General features: G+C 34.6%; 1 long non-coding RNA gene across 1 annotated transcript in view; it reads left to right on the forward strand.

Moving 5' to 3' along the window:
- The window catches only part of LOC113496619, a 38,300-nt gene extending 31,442 nt beyond the window's left edge, over positions 1 to 6,858 (forward strand). The window contains exons 5-6 of the long non-coding RNA XR_003400836.1: positions 2,723 to 2,781; positions 5,431 to 6,858. This is a non-coding gene — a long non-coding RNA (uncharacterized LOC113496619). The remainder of the gene's footprint in view (positions 1 to 2,722; positions 2,782 to 5,430) is intronic.
- Positions 6,859 to 17,784: the final 10,926 nt, after the last annotated feature.

Genomic DNA, 17,784 nt, shown 5'->3' on the forward strand with positions numbered 1-17,784 from the left:
AATTCTCGCGTAAGCTTCCTGAACAACGTTACCCGACTATCGTAACGTTAATGTTTTTTGAGTTGCGTTATATTAAAAGCTGCACTAAGATAAAATATTTGATGAGGTCTCGTAGTTTTTATATCAATTGGTGGTACTTATTTATAACGCCACCAGTAAAACTTCTTCTCTATTTACTGCCAAACAGAACATAATTGAATGCCAACAAATCGGGATGAAAGTATATCTTTATTGAAATCATCGTGAAAAGGTTGTATTCATAAAATAAATTTTAGTAAAAGTGAGGCTACAGAAAATATATTCGACAAATTGGCCATTTTGGAAGTAATGAAGTAATGTATATTTAGGTTCGAAGCTTAAAAAGGTATTAGTGAATTCTGAAGGTACTTATCATAATGATAAATCGATAATTATCAAATAACTACGGCATGGGTGATAATCTATTTGGAACTATACTAATTTCGAGATAAAATTGGCTAATAAATTCCAGAACAAGGCCTGAAAATAATGCAATTTATTTATTAAAAAACCTTTTAACTGGCATTGTTTTTATGTCCATAAATTTTCGCCTATACGATAAACGAACGTTCTAGCTCAATTCACTCAATAAAACACGCCAAGCTCGATTTATTCAAATTTTCGCTTGTAAATGAACAAATAGTGTTGGCAATATTTTACGCCAGACATTTTCACAGCCCGGAATCGCAGTAAAATATTCATCTGGCGAACAAAACTCGACTTGGCTCCATACTCCCATATGATAGGCGTATCGATCGTTGCTATATGGAAATATGTTTGCAATATAAATCTGTGGCGGTCGGCTGGCGCATAGCCAAGCCCGACCCTCGGTTCTTTGATTTAAGCGTCGGTTAATCAGGGTACAGTTTGGCTTTGTTGATAATTTTGGCAGCATACACCATGTACGCATTGAGAGGGCTTAGGTACATAGTGGGCAGATATGTAGATACCTATTTAGTACTGAAAGGGTCCAGTGTATACAGTTGAGGTATGTACTGGATATAAGGAGACTGGTATCTGTATATATGTCTTTTTTGTTCACTGAAATGAATCTTAAAGCTTTAAGGTGCAGAGTACAAAAGATTACTAGTCAATTTAATTTAGTCGAGAGTTTCAGAGGATAGTAAGGCTTAACCAAAAACCGCGCACGTCGGATGCCGGGTCGAGGTCGTTTCTACATAAACAAATTTAATGAAAAGAATTCGCAGACCCTTTACTTAGTGAAAACCTTTCTAAAACTTTTATAGTGAATGAAGTTCCAAAACGTGACAACCCTATTCCGACCGCCATCTTCTCGTCGCTTATGTGCGTCAGTTCACAATGGTTTATGTTGCGGTAACTAAGAGGTACTAGGGTTGTGCTCTATTTTATTTTTACACCTACTTTCAAATGTGAACTATAAACTTTAATGTTGACATTACTCGACAAATTTAAATGGTAACCTCAAAAGGGCGTATGTCCAAAGTTAAGTCGTTAGCTAAAATATTAAGAGCAAAGTTTTTGTTTAATGGGATCAAGTTTAATGTACGCGGATATTGTGGGTCACACTCGCTGACGTAATGGATTAACTAATTTAATTTGTGATTATAATTATGTCGTTGAATAAAAGTTATGTAGCCAATTGTGTTTTACAGTTATCTCCGAGAGATTTAATTTAGAAAATTTTATGGTGATATATTTTGGTTATGCGAAGAGTAAAATTGGATCCATAATAACTTCCAAAGCGATTCTAGATAATATAATAACGTATTAAGAACTAGAGTTACATATATTATAGAAAGTCATCAACCTAACAACTATAGACGCTTCTGAGCGGAGTTCAGTTTTTTGTTCGAATTATACATTTTACATATATTATACGAACCTTTTACAGCCGTAGTGCAGCGCAAAATTTAATTACTTAATTTTCCCCGTAAATGTATAATTACGTTAATGTATATGTAAATGTATATATACGTTTTCAGCTAAAAAGCGAGAAAAGGTATTTATTTTTAAAAAGGCCACGAGAATTTCAACTCTACACCAGTATATTCTCGTAACTGCAGTTCGCTGCGATATTGGACTATCCACTTTTATGGCTGTATCAGTTCCAATATTTACGGCATAACGCATTTTGGCGCATTGCGTATTGAATTTTGCACTTTATGCTACTTGCGTTTTAAGCGTAAATTGGAGTGCAATTCTGGCGTTTTATGGTCTCTATGTAGGGAGTTGGTTTAGGTAACATTACACAGCGGATACATCTCGTTAAGTGGCCGAGGTTTGAGAGGGGGTCTAAAATCAATATTAACCGTACAATGCTCCTGTTGAAATAACGTTTATCTTTGAGTTTGTGCGCGAATCCGTTGAGGATTTTTGTAGCGTCTGATAAAACTTTCTTAACAATGTCTAAATACAAATGTCTGTTCGCGCGGATGATGTTTTTACTTTTCGCTTTAAAAAAAATATTTATAGATGGATACATATTTTTTTTCTGAAAACATTGCTTTTCATTTTTATTCGTATACAAAACGCAAAGTCATATTTACTTCGGACGCATAGCAAACGAAAAAAGAACGGTTACCGAAATGAAATAAAAAATATGTGCTCAAAGACACACGGAGACATATTGTTTTCAAATAAAACACGTCGGAAGGGTGAACTAAAAGAAACGTTTGTTTTAGTCAGCATATTGAAATGTAACATTTGGGATTGAACGTTTCAGGACCGGTGCGAGGGGAAAACATGCTGATATGAGGAAAACCGAAGGGCAAACAATACTAGGTACGTTTCTATATTTTAAGGTGTATTTTCCATTATGTAGCAATTTCTGGGTGCCTGCGGACTTCGATCGTGTTTTGTTTGCAGTTTGAAGAACGTTTGTTTGCTTTATTGAGCTTTTGGGTAAATATTGATAGATGGATGGAGTATTTTTTATTGCAAGCCACCAAATGGATGATGGACACCCCTTGGTTGGAGTTTATAATGCACGAGTAACATTTGAGCAGGTAGTCCACGGTGCAATGTAATTTGTTGCTGTTTTTTTAATTCAAGTGTAACTATAATTTAGGTAAAGTAAACATGTTTCAGAATTACGGCTTAAGTACTTAAGTAACAATTTTATCAGAGATCGAACATCCAGACCCTTTTTATTAGTTAATGGCACAGACCCACATAAAATATTTGAGGGCACCCCGGTCGGCAGATAAAAGAAACCGTTTTCAGTGCCTCCGATACGAATCTGAAAGGAAATCTTTCTGCTGAACGATTTCATGAAATCAGCACAAATGAAGAATCCTTTAGTAAACAGTTTTTTAGAGAGGCAAGCATTATGAGGACCTATCGTTTTCAATTATCAGGCGGTTTAGTTAATGCTACGAAGAAGTGAAGAAGGTCTAATGAAAAAGTATTTTTAGAAAATGCCAACCGATAAATTCACGCGTTAATAACAAAATTAATAAATGCTTTATAACAAAGCTTTATTAGACAAATCAAAATTAATTGCCGTTAAATTCTGTTCAAGGAGAATTTCTCGGGGCTGTATCTAAAATCCAATTAATTAAGCGTTGGGTTGGGAAGGCCTCAAGGCAGTTATCGCTCATATCTGCGATAGTTTACTTACATTATCGACACGGCACAGCTCTAAAGTTGCTCTGGAGGACTGTTTGCTCGGCGCACAAGATTAATGATGGCAGGACGATGGAGCGCAGACTGAGGAGGGGGGGGGAGGGTTAGACAACCTACAGGGGATTTCTGCTCAATCCCCCAAACGTTGTAATACGTTACTATTTGAGCTAATTGCTTGTAGATATTTACGTAAGCGGCGTATATACGGGTTCCCAGTTAGATTTATAAATGAGCCGCAATTAAGGCTTAGTCGATGCCAGTCGTTAGAAACGATAGTTGATAGTTTAAATGTCGAGTTTGCGCGCTTAGTTCGTATAATGGTTCATTTATATGGAATTAAGTGTTCTGCATCAGTAACTAGTTAATCTTTGAATATGCGGACTTAATTTTATTTCGTTTTGTTAGTTTCTAACAAAGCTTACTATTTTTATTAAATTAGTACTGGTTACTGGTAAATTGACGATTTTTTTTAATATAAAGAAAGATTTTCTTAAAAATGTGGTATCGTGACCTGGCTTTCTAGAATATAGTCTCCATAGATTTTAGTTTTGGTTTAATTAATTAACAGAGAAACTAGACATGCGCTCGTAAATCTGACATCTCATCAAGTTTACGAACGTGTCGTACGTCTATCCAAGTTAGAGCAATCTTAGTCTCAAAGGGTCTGCGTCAATCTGAGGAAATTGATGAGTCAGACGATCGGGTGAGTTCGTACAAAGGCCTCATGAGAAACAAAGGCCGCTCGCCTTTCAGCGTTCTTCCCCCGTGCAATTAAGTGAACCTTTTTGTTAAGCCCCGCTTTCCTCAACTACATTATCGACTATACAATGGTCACAATGATTTGCGGAAACGATGAGATATTTTTTTGCGGCGTATCCCCCGAGGCTTCGATGCTGATTCCTGCGATTTGTGATCCCTCGTCATGCTATCAGATTAGGGTGGAAGTGTTGTATTGTGGGTGTAAATTGAATTCCGAAAAGCGTTGAGTTTCCTTTTAGGAATGTTTTCGCGAAAAGTATTCGGGATGTTTTCGGTTGATAACTTAATATTCTTTTCGAAATATAGGATTTTGAGATTGTTTATGGGGTTGTACAGGGTCCTGATAACTGGTTTAAACATTCAAAGCTTGATCACGATTATCTTCATTGAGTAATCAGCCAGGATTACTTCCAAACAATGTATTCCCAACATGATTATACCCATAATCATAAACTGCTCATATCCAGAACATAACTCTACACTCAATCGTAAATATTCGCGAACACTAACCCTAACATAAATTGCTTTACAGTCGGAATACGAAACGTATTTCACAAAGCATTTTCGAGGTAATAAATGATAGATTACGTATGTCACAAGTAACGAGATTTCCATATTAAACGGATGCTGGCGGCTGTCATGTTAATTATACGTTCAGCCCATATCATGAAGGCTTGTGTTAAATGCGACGTGTGGGGTTAACACATATTAAAATTTTGCTGTCAAGCAATATTGCTAGATAGTACCCATTTATTTCATCAAAGTTCGGAATAAATTTAGGTTTTATTAAATTTCGTGTGGCCTAGGGATTCATTATAGGACTTGTTATTAGAAAATATTTCGTACCTGAGGCGTTGATGATATTTTCTCCCATTTTAAATTTCGTCAATATTTCATATTTTTGATAGATAGAGACAAGACATTCAAAATACAGGCTCACGAAACTTTCGGGAAAATATTTCTTATTCAAGAACAAGGGGCTATTTATAAAAAAACTTTGAATCACCGAAGACACAAAAAGAATGTAATGAGAAAACCGTTTCGAAGTTTCAGAACGTATTCCATCGGCATCCAGGGACATCGACAACAGCTGCAGTCGAAAACTTCGGACGAAACTTTACTATGAAAACTCGAAACAACAACGGAACTTCACTCACTTCAAAATGGGAACTCGAAAATTGAAGATTATTATGGCACATTCGTGATCTACCCTGTAGATCCGGGCTTTTGTAGTTTAGTTCACATCAGAAGCTCGTCTCTACAGGTATCTCACGGCTGGAAGACCTCGCTACTAACGGTTCTCGCTTCGAAGACTGAAGAGTTTCGGAAGAAAGAAATAATCAAGATTATTGAAAGATTTTTGAATGATTGTATTTGTGTGTATTTCTTTTTGGGATAGGAGGCAATGCATGAAATACATGTAGAGCATAAATTGTGCCCTCATTTAAACAATTTTGACGAGCAACATTTTTTTTTTATTGGTTATTACAAATACACGACGATGTTAGATTTTATAATTTTTTAAAATGTTTTCTGTGTATTGTCTCCATAAATATTTAATGTTCTTTTGTCAATTCTTAACAGACTTGGAGAAGCCAAAGATATTAAGATTATTTGCAATAGCTTTAGAGGATTTTTTTTGAATTTTCGAGTGCCGTTACGTTTTCACTATCTTCGGACCCTTATCCTCACACTCGGGACAGTTACTACTATACCTTCAAACATTGTAGGTTTACATAAAACCAAAACATACATTATTCCACATCATGCGTTATAACAGTCAATACAATATCCCTACTTATACCTCTTAAAGTTACAATGTACTTCCCATTCAGCATCCTTAAGCTTTATTGTTCTAACTAACCATTGTCGCGACACTTTATTGCAGTAAATATGAATTATAGATGCATCTGTCGTATTTCGTATTCACATTTATTCAGACAGTTCTATAATAAAGTGTCGCTTTATGACTATTTGTGATTTACTCTCTGAAATAGTTGGAATTTTTTATGAATATTTTTCTGAAGTGAATTTATTGTTGATCGTGATCGGGATTTGGGTTTGCATATTGGGATTGTATAAATTAAACGATCAAATGAAATGGATTGTGTTGCTCACTTAAATCTGAATGGAACAGCTATAAAGTATTTTAGTATGGATTGATTATTAAACATTTTTTGATATTTTAAATGCAGTATGTGACTAAGCTTTCATTCAACTTTGATAAGGAATACTTTCATAAAAGTAAAGACATGTATTTTATCTTCTTGTATTCGTAATGCTAAGATCTCTTTTCCGCACTTAGGCTCTATATGCTCGTTCATTATGTGCAGGGTTACCTCTGTGACATATTAAATATCTTTGATTTTCTAATTATTCATTTAAGTATTTTTATGTTGTTGTTGTTTTGCTGTTCCAGATAAACCATAGAGAGATCCGGAAATAAATGCAAATTGTTAATTAATTGTAATAAATAAAATTATTATTGTATCTTTTGTAATAAACTGATTAATTTATTTACCTTGATTTATTCCTCTTTATTAGTAGTGAGACATACGAACAAGCTAGCTAAAAAAAAATTATTCAAATTAAAACCGAAAGTAGTATAATTTATTAATACATTATCAGTTTTTTAAAGCCTATTTTATTTACAGTAATAAAGATGCTAATTGAAGTTCATTTGAGCCCGATTATAGGCTGGCTAGATTTGAGATTTGAAATATTGTTCAATATTAAAAACTATTAGACACAATAAGAAGAACAAAACTAATTTTATTTTATTATACTAGAGGGCATAATTTATAGATAAAATACTACCACTACTACTATTGATAGCATGTCGTTATACCTAGTACCTATAAATTATATCAGTTTAATATATTATACCACCACCACCACCACCTAGGAAGCGGTGGCGAGACGACATTAACGCTTACCGCGCAGGCTGGTTCCATGCTAGCCAGAATAAAGAGTCGTGGAAGGATTTGGGGGAGGCCTTTGCCCAGCAGTGGGACACAGTGGGCTAGAGAAAAACATTATATATTATAATATATTATATTAGTTTAATTTCTAACCTTTAATTATTTATGAATTATAAAGAATTTATAAAAGGAATAAGATATTCTCCAGCCTTGTAATACTTACACATTGGTATAAATTAAGTTAATTAGTTTGTGGCTCTTACCAACCTATGGCTGTTTAACAAAAGTATTTGAAAAACAAGATTCAGAAAAGAAATTTTACGTCATATTTATATAGGAATATTAATTGTTGTACACCATAGAATTACAGCAGTGATTCTTAGTTCACACAGTGTAAGGGCACAATGGCGGTCTTATCCTCAAGACATCCTTTGGATAGATAAGAGAGATCGTTGTATAAAGGTAGATGGCTGGTGCACTACTGTCAATCCGTACATAATATCAGAAATAAAATAAATAATACAAATTATTATTAACATAGAAACTGTTTAAGTCTAGTGGCAGTTACTTTTTAGTTAAATTATTTATTGTCCTTTCATACAAGTTTAGGTAAAGTAGTGGATTGATATAAATAAACAATTAAAATAGTTATTTACTAGATTGTAGTATAAATTGCATCACGATTTATAGAAGCATATATAAACATTGGGCACACATAAAGCTCAAGATTGTGTTAAAATAAACGTGGCTCAATAAAACGGATGAGTCGAAAGATACACAATATTTAAATCGTTATCTAATGATTAGAGTTAGATGAATGACCATTGATTAGGATTTTAATTATGTGTTATTTAAGGAATATTAATTGAATAATAAAATAGTATTAATTATGATTACAAAGGAGTACCTCTCTATCGAAGAGGAGAAACTAGCTATCAGCGTTACTATAAAATAAACAAAAAATAGTCGTCCTATAGCAAAAACCTTTTATAAAACATTATATCAAATTCATTTTCTATAGGTAGATAATTATGTATAATACATACGTAACTCACACTACTCGACAACAGATGGCGTTAACTATCGCTGTGATGACTTCACTATCAATGGTGGTACCGTGTATTCGGCGTACCACATGGTAAGGTACCTTACTAGTGGCTTCCCATTAAGTAACAATAGGTGGCGTGCTGTAACTGCCGACAAATATAATCGTAATGTTACATTTAAATAGAAGGTATTCTTATTATTTTTTGATTTGATTTAATTTAATTTTGAGTTGTTTGGCATTTTAGAAATTACATTAGGTTTTTTTGCATGAAAATACACTTAACATGTATATGTAAAAAATAGTATTATAATACAATTTTTATAGTTGCTCAAGCAAAGGAATAGTTGGCTAGTCTACAAAAATCCGCAGAGTGTATTTCAAAACCCAATCATCGATTTAGCGGAAAATTAATATTTTTAATGAATACGAAATAACGAAGTTGAATAGACGCTGATGGTAACTCAGAAATAACATATCCTCAAACATTTTGGTAACTTGCGCATACTTAGGACCAATAATCATCAAATCAATAGTATTTCTACAGATCCCATTGCCTTCATTCAATCGGGCAAGGAACATTACGTGATGCCCCGATAAACGTATTGCCCATTGTCCATGGGACGTTGTCAATACAACGGCCATTATCAGCCATCGCTAATATAAAACGACCAAGCACTAAGACCTTCCGTGCCCCTCCAAGAAAAACAAAAGATAGAACCTTAAAGAGAACCTTCGATGTATGGTGTGGCTCAAATTACACTGGTTCAGTTAGTCTTTCAATCGCATTCGGACTTATAAAATAAATTACCTTACAACACAGACCGCCTATTTTGAGCTGGCTTATCGAACATTGATTAATAGCGTACGACAGGGCTATTTTTTAATAGTTACCTAAAACTGTCCCCGATCTAGGACTGCCCAAGTTGGAGGATGAAATATAAAGAGATGAAATAACGTTATTTCTGATTTAAAAGTTATTGATGACACAATGAGTTTGATTGTTATAGACGACTATGGATTTTATTTTATAATCTTATTATTAGTTTTTAGTTTTTCTAAACTATCCTGAGAATAGCTCCGAATTCTCATAGAGAAAAAGGTTTGGCAAGAAGGCACCAAATTTATAAATATTGTTGTGGACGGTATCTATGTAACCTATAACTTCAAAACGGATATAATCATTTAGGGCATCTAATAGGGCAAATTTCTTATACCTCTCTTTTTCTGTGTATTTAATATTCCAGGTAAAATCATCTCTATAGACATCCGCGGAAGTCCAGCGTGAATGTTTCTACGGTAGCCGGTCGTCACTCGTCGCCGATAACATAAATTGATGGCGACATCTACCGCTCCCTTGTGTACACGAAAAGGGTATCCAACTTCATTCGTCTTATCTTTAAAGTTTCGTTAGAAATTATTAAAGGATAGATGCAGCTTCTTGTATTCAATATTTTTGACCATATCAGTTTAACTTGTAAGCCTGTGATTTGTATTCTTTAAAAGCACTAGTTTCGTCTTCCGTAATGTAGTACTAAGGGATTAGACTTATTCCAATTATTGCCATGAACCAAAATATTAAATAAAATTAGGACTAATTGAGAGTTACAATTAGAAGCTTCAAGTATTTCATCTTGAAATGAAATGTTGATGTCACAAGTCATTTTATATGAATACGTGAATATCAAAAGTGCAAGGATATATGTACGAATTAATCATGGCCTAAACATTGTTATTAAAATAGTCTGTTTACAACTTTATATCAAAGCACATCTTATAATATACAATTTGATCTGCTTAAAGAATCTCCCTCCAAAACAATCGCTCTGCCGTCAGCTCGGATCTTCGATCCACTTAAGAATGAACGTTTCACTTAAAAGTTTCTTGCGAAATGTAGGTACTGGATTGAAAGGCACTGTATCGAATCCCAAATTACTTTTCGCTTTGAGTTAACTTTGGCCACCCTGGATAAATAAATCTCATTAATTTGATCCAGAAATAATACTCTTAGGACTGACTATTCAGCAATTTAAATACATTTATTTATTTTTTTTCTTTGCAGTTTAAGAGATAAAAACTTTTCATAACACTGGCAATCAACCTTTTGGGATGTATGGTATGGTATATACTCATAAAATCAGAGCCGAAATCAAAACCGTCAAAACGTTTTCCTTGAACTCCCAAAATTGCTTACCCCGTTACAAAATCAACACCCAAATACGGGAACAATAAAAAACAACCAAAAATACACATTCGATGTAAATTGCGGAGCACCCAACACGTCGGTCTCCAGGACGCTGATAATCGCGACGCACTCGATCATTTTTATCATTTAAAACAAGTTGGACGACCATGCGCCACGATAACTCGCTGCCGGGTGAAAATTTGCAACACTTATTCTTCTGATTGATGTTGTTCATTTATCACTCCCCTCGTTGCCTTCTCGGTACGTATAAAACTTTTAAAATGGGTCACAGGGTCTCTGCCTGATTGCTGCTCACTGTTAGAGTAATTAAAATTTGAAGATCGATATGCAATTTCTTGAGTATTGTTTTGGAGCAGTGGAATGGAATTTTGGAATAAATAGCTGAGGATTATTTTTTAACTGCTTGGTTTTATTATCTGGGTTTTTATTAAAAAATATCTGTTTATTAGATGTACATACATCTAGGCATATATTAAAAATGAATATGGATCAGGTTCTTCGGTTATTTTTCAATTTAATTCCAAGTGTCGTAAGATTAATTTTGCAAGTAAGTGCCTGGCAAAGGTTTCCTTTTCCTATGTCGTGACTTTTTATCCAATTCAATTTTATTCCAATTGCTATCTCAACCTGCCTCTTTTAAAAACAAATCATAATTATGAATTGTTAGTAATCAACCACTCCATCAAAGATATTTCAAACACATCACAAAACAAAACAAAACCGTGCTAACCCATGGTAATTTCAACACAAAGAACAAGAACATAACCAAGCCTACATGTTCTCTTAGGTACTAAATCCCACGTCAAAACATTGACGGGAGATCAGGTCCGACGTCACACTGGCTGTCTGAAGATGCTATCTACTGATGAGGCGGAGGCAAGCGCCCCCGCGTAAACTCGACGGAAATTCCTTACCAATAAACCATAATTCAAAACGATATCCGAGCACATTCGCGTTTCACTACCGGTTTTTCTTCTATCGTTGTTTGAAATGTTAAAAGATAGCCCGCAATGGATATTGAAGAGGGTTTTGATGTTTTAGTGTTGCTTTGTGATATCATTTCGTTTTCTTGCGTTGTTGAGATTGTAATGATAAGTCAATCAAGGAACTATCCAGGTCGTGTGATATGGGACAGCCTTTGCTTTCCTGAATTGTACGCTGATTAGATAAAAATAAAACATGAAATGGATACTTAAATTGCTTTTTATAAAAAGAAGTTTTTTATAACAGTCCATGTGAGATAATACTTTTCTCCCAGATGTCTCTATCTTTTGCGTATCTCTCTATATTTTCGGCCACGTGCGCTCTGCATATCAGTTAATATTTAATGCTTTCAATTTTATTTTATTATATTTTTCAGTAGTAAGACGTTAGGGATTTTATAGCTAGCCAATCTTTTTAATATTTTCTGAATCTCATTAAATAATTTCCGTATAAAGAAACGTCTGTCACCTTCAACTGTAGCTGAAGGTTTATTAACATCCAAGTTTTTTGTTTTAAAGCAAGTATAATGAATCTGTACTTTTGATCATTGTTTATTGTGAATGTGTACTTTAAACAAAAATGTCTATGAAAATCACAAAACGTTCGCAGCAAGGTAGAACTATGAAAGAGTGTATTCAACTGTGCCCTAGTAGCTGCCACCGATATCATTAATTTTGATTTTTTTCCGCTTAAATGTGTCTTTACAAACCAGTGTCAGTTGACGTACGAACCTGCGAAGTATGGTCAGCACATTGAATAAGTAATTTTGGAGAAATCGTTTTACGAAATTTGCAACATTTTACACAAAAATTCATTTTAGCAGACATAGAAATATACAAATTCATTTGGTACTTAATAGCTGATAACTTTGATGTTCAACAGTCAATTTTCCTCTTCAAATAACTTGATAATTAAAAATATAATTGACTGATTGTTGATAAATTTTATACATATAGAAGCTTCATATTTGGTTAAGGTAAAGCAAAAAATATATTGGCTTTGTCATATTGTCATATTGCTCTACATTATCTCAACTACGCTACGCTACGCAGCTGAAATTTTGGAGGATATCTAGGCTACAGTTTACATTATAAGCTTGTTCATATAAAATCAATTCAAATGGCAGGTTAAGGTACATATAAATCTGATAGCCCTTTTAATATTCTTAAGGCCGTACTTCTTTAAGCAGTTTGTGGAAAAGAGACGCCACTCTGCACCGTGTAGAGCTCTGTCACGTTTCCGCAACCGCAGTTATTTAACATCTTAAATTAGTAGCGATATGTCCCGTAGAAACTGATGATGAACGTGACCTTCTACATAAAATAGTTGCATATTATTTTACATCTACTGTTTTTATGTGCGATTATGATATTGTATAAGTTCTCAGAATACAATACCTAGGTGTTTAATTTAATGAGAATTTAATGTTGTTACTTGTATGTAATCTGCGTAGGAATTATTCCCATACTTCTAGCTTTTTCATTATATTTTGATTTGTTCATTTACAACTTTACATTGAAATCTTTTACGTGGAAAGGCTGTTGTAACTGAGCTAAAAATAGATTGCGTGAACAATTTATCTTCTCTTCCGTTTATTGTGGAGAAGACTGGAGGCTTCGCATAGTGTAGTGTGCCGTTCGAAAATCGGAGCAGTCCGATTTTAGAAGAAAAGACAGGAGGGTCCCCTGAAGCTCTAACACAATGTGTATAAAAAGAACAAAATGTGTGCGGAAGAGTGACAGCGCAATACCCAGCATAGAACGGCATCTCTCTTTCGACATGCGATAACATTTCTTAAGGTCGTGGCGATAGGCAACCTAGGAACAGAACTTCCTTCAAAACTAAGTTCTTTTGGTGCTTGTTATCATCACTTACTATACCGATGATATATATCTGCTATTTGTTTGTGAAATTTAATTTTTAATAACTCAAATTAAATAAAAAAAATTGGAAATGTTTTAAAAACCATTAAAGCAGCCAAATTAAGATCTCCACATCGCACCTTTAACAAGAAATCATCTTCAGAAAAATAGACCCAAGCATCATCGTTAATTCTAAATCAAACAAATTTGTTTCATAACACTCAACATAATTTGCTGTCTCTACGAGTAACGTACAATAATTACCGTCTCCAGTTCCGTGCAATGTCGCGAGCGGCTGTATCGAAAAACTTTTAATTTAGCCAAGTCCCCTTTGTGAGCCTTTTAAAAAGCTCCAAGTATTGTATGCATTTAACAAGGAGACCGTGACAGTTATTAATGGGTTTTCTACTATTTTTCTTGGCTGGTGCAAAGGATCGGCTTATACCTACCGTCCTAGTCTTTGTGTGAATTCGATTTGAAAACTGGATTTTTGTTTAGGTTTCAGCTGTGTTCATGTACGGTTAATGGATGTGCCCTTCAGTTTTTGTGTTGAAGGTGGCTTTGGAATTGTATTTTAGTTACTTAGTGACACAAGTTGGAATTTTAAAAATGGTTGAAAGTAAGATTTTGATAGATTTTTTAGTTATTTATTATATTATATATTTATATATTTTATATTTTTTTTTATTGTTTTAAGATAATTGTTACAATGTTTTCCACCTTAAAACTTACAATTTATGTGCAATACAAGAGTACATTTTAATAGTGGAAAAGATCTCCTGTGCTCTGTACTAGTTCGAGAACTGTATCACAGAACACAGGGCCTTCCATTTAAATGAACATCAAAAACAATGTATTGACTGACCGAAACTGTATTGGAGGGATAAAGTGAAATATAAAAAGTATAACTAATTACTAAATAGGTAATTGGATCAATAAAACCAAAACTTTTACACAATTGGAAATGTTTTAAAAATATTAAAATTTAATTTGGTTCGATTCCCGCCCAGGACAAATGTTGTGTGATGAGCATGATCATTTTTTCTGGTGTCTGGGTGTAATTTATCTATAATATGTATGTATTTAGAAATATATATGTAAGTTTATCAGTTGTCTGGTTACCATAACACAAGCTCTGCTTAGCTTGGGATCAGATAACCGTGTGTGAGTTGTCCCAGAATATATTATATTATTATTATATATTATATTAATTCTTAAAATAAGGAAACTTGACATAAGCGTTTGTGTCTGGGTGTATGTGCATTGTGTGTGTGTGTGTGCATGTGTGTGTGTGTGTGTGTGTGTGTGTGTGTGTGTGTGTGTGTGTGTGCATGTGTGTGTGTGTGTGTGTGTGTGTGTGTGTGTGAGGGAAGGTGTGGGATCGTGTACGTGAGTGTACATATACTACAGATACTCACTACGTTATTGGTGCGAGAAGTCTTTCAGTATCATCGTATGACAGTTTTAGGAGCCAGTTACGTAACAGCAACTTGCACTTCGTATATGGAGTCTCATACAAACAAAGTCGCTTGTTAGCTATGTTGAAAAGACGTGGACCTAGAACCCCCAGATGTCGACTAGCAAGAGTGGTTCTGTGGCGTACAGGAGAATATACATGGCCCTTTCGACGCTTCTCACGCATAAGTCCCGGGACATAAGCAAGGGAGGAGTGCTGGCGCAGGACAGCCTGTAGCACAAAAAGCTGTCTCACAGTCAACAGTTGACACTCGCTGTGTAGAAGGAATGTGGGGTACATACGGGGCTTCTTGAGCATAACTTTCAGAACGGCTCTTTGTGCCCTCTCAACTTTTAAAAGAGTTGAGGTGTATGCACCACCCCACACTGTGATGCAGTATGTGAGAAGGGATTGTGCCAGAGCATAGTACACAGCGGTTAGCGTAGCACCCTGCAAAGTCGATCTTAGCCTTTTGAATGTAAACATGAGTTTTCGAAACCTTCCAGTCAGGACCGTAAGATGCGTCTGCCAGTTCAGGGTAGAGTCAAGGTAAACACCTAGGTACTTTACTTTATCCACCCGCATTATGTATTGGCAGTTACACATTTGTGTGTTCGTGCCGCAACAAGTATGAGCTTTAAGGGATATTAGCGATTCAGACGGTTGGGACTGATTATTCCTGAGTCAGGCCAGTACTTATACCTACTTTTCATTATAAATATGTATTATTTTTATGAGAGACTCCGTCTACCCTGATGTGACATGGCTACAGTTTAGCCGAGTACTGCAGGTATAGTCCCAACAGAATAGCTTTATTTTCAATCCAATTGAGGTTGACTTGGTACTCGATACTGGCTAATTCGTGTACCCAACCCAACCAAAGAGTCTGAGGAAACTCGATAGCTATTTAGTCATAGTTTGATTCAATAGTACGACTTCACACCCAAATTCAGAACTCAGAAAATTAAAAACAAAATTAGAACCAAACCAATTAAAATTATTTTTTAATACGAGTCGCCTTTTGACTCTATACTTAACCCAGATTTGACGCTTCTACATTCCTAACAATCTTCATTCATTTTCATTTAAACCAAATTCTCTTGATGTACAATTTTCTAAACACATCCAAATCCCGTCACACATCTTCCAATACCGCGGCACCTTTGAACATTTACTCAATTATACGTATTTCAATCGTCATTGTCTACGGGTAGCGAGTACGAGGTATTTTTCGGAATCCTCAGTCTACCGCTACATCATTAGTCATTGTGAGGTAGTGTCGAGAGGCGCTTTTTGCGGGTACTGTGCAACGGAACGATGTGCACTGGCAAATCGATTGTGAGCGAGTGTTGTTTAAAAATAACGCAACATGAATAAACTGCTGCAAAATATACTGTTTTGTTTTAAATTTCAGTGTTTTATTTACTTCCTACAAATCTTTAGGTAGGTTTTATTGAACATATTTAAAATAGGTTTTTTTCACAAAATTATATTATGTATGTGCTTATGGATCTAAGTGGGCCATGTAAAATTTATTTAGCATTGTTGATTGACTGAAAGGCAGCCACTTTGATACTTGAATGAATTAATACCAATAATTTAAAATGCTTTTTGAGATTTTAGTCTTATTTCTAAGAAAGTTTCACTTCGTTTTGTTGAGTTCTAATCTAATCATATAATATAATTTTTCGAATTTATTTTTACCGTCTTTATTAAGCACATGATATTTTTAATAGACCACACCACTCCAATAGACGTCACAAAATCATCCTAAAATTATCGGAAAAATGGAAATCAGGTCTAGAAAAAAAACATCCAGCCCACGTTACCACGTAGACCAATAGGTACTTGCATGTGGATTATGATTCAAGTGTTAAGTATGTTGGTATTTGCTCTAACTGCATTTTGCAAACTCGAAACATTAAATTGAGTTTGTCTGAATAATATCCGAATTGAGATCATTACATACTTGCTGGAATGAGTGAGCTCAGCCTATGACGTAATTATGCGTCAACTGAGAATTTACATCATGCAGTCCCAGATTCTACTGAACTACAACCTCTTTGCCGTGTCTTTTGCAAAATACTGGCTTTTACAATCACCTTGGGTATTTTAAACAAAATTTTGCCGATACAAAGAGCGGGATAGCTTTTAAAACGTCGGCCGTCTTATCGAAGTCCCAAGCGGCTGCCTCTAGCCATACAATTCACAATTGTATAGCAAGCGAATCGCGACTGTTCGGACTACAGTGAAACACCCCCGAGACCGATCTATCAAACGTCTGCAGATATTAAGTTTTCTAACATCCCCTCAGATACGAAAGCGATTGTTTCGTCATACGATTCTTCGATGTCAAAATATTTACGTTGAATCAGTACGATTTTCCGGACGATCGATCATTAGAAAGTAAGATGTAAGCGTGAAATTTTAGTTTATTTAAGTGTAATGTAACAGTCCGGTTTTGATCGATCACTGTTAGGCAGATTCGTCTTTGTTATTTGCTGCTTATAATATATGTATAGGATCATGAGTGTGTGATATTTCATTGTACGTTTTATTATGTTGGGCAACTGTATCAACGGTAAAAGCTAACATACTACTTTCTGCATCTACTGCGATCTACGATCCTAGTGATATTTGTTTCAGTTCTGGTATTACTCTAAAATGTAATAAAATAAATTAAAACGTTTTGTTACTAAAATCCTTACGATACATTTAACCATAACTTGTATATTGAATTTATATTAAAATATTTATTTATTTATTTTATTATATTAGGAAAACTTACAGCTAATAACAAAGATTGAACAAGCTTATAGCGAAACTAAAGCCAATTAAAAGTTTCCACTGATAGTAGAGAGAAAAAAAATACAGACAGTATCTATGTCGTAGTATATTATCCTAACTGTATTTCGAATTATGAAGTA

This window comes from Trichoplusia ni, chromosome 8, assembly GCF_003590095.1.
Source record: "Trichoplusia ni isolate ovarian cell line Hi5 chromosome 8, tn1, whole genome shotgun sequence".
NCBI classification, from domain to species: domain Eukaryota; kingdom Metazoa; phylum Arthropoda; class Insecta; order Lepidoptera; family Noctuidae; genus Trichoplusia; species Trichoplusia ni.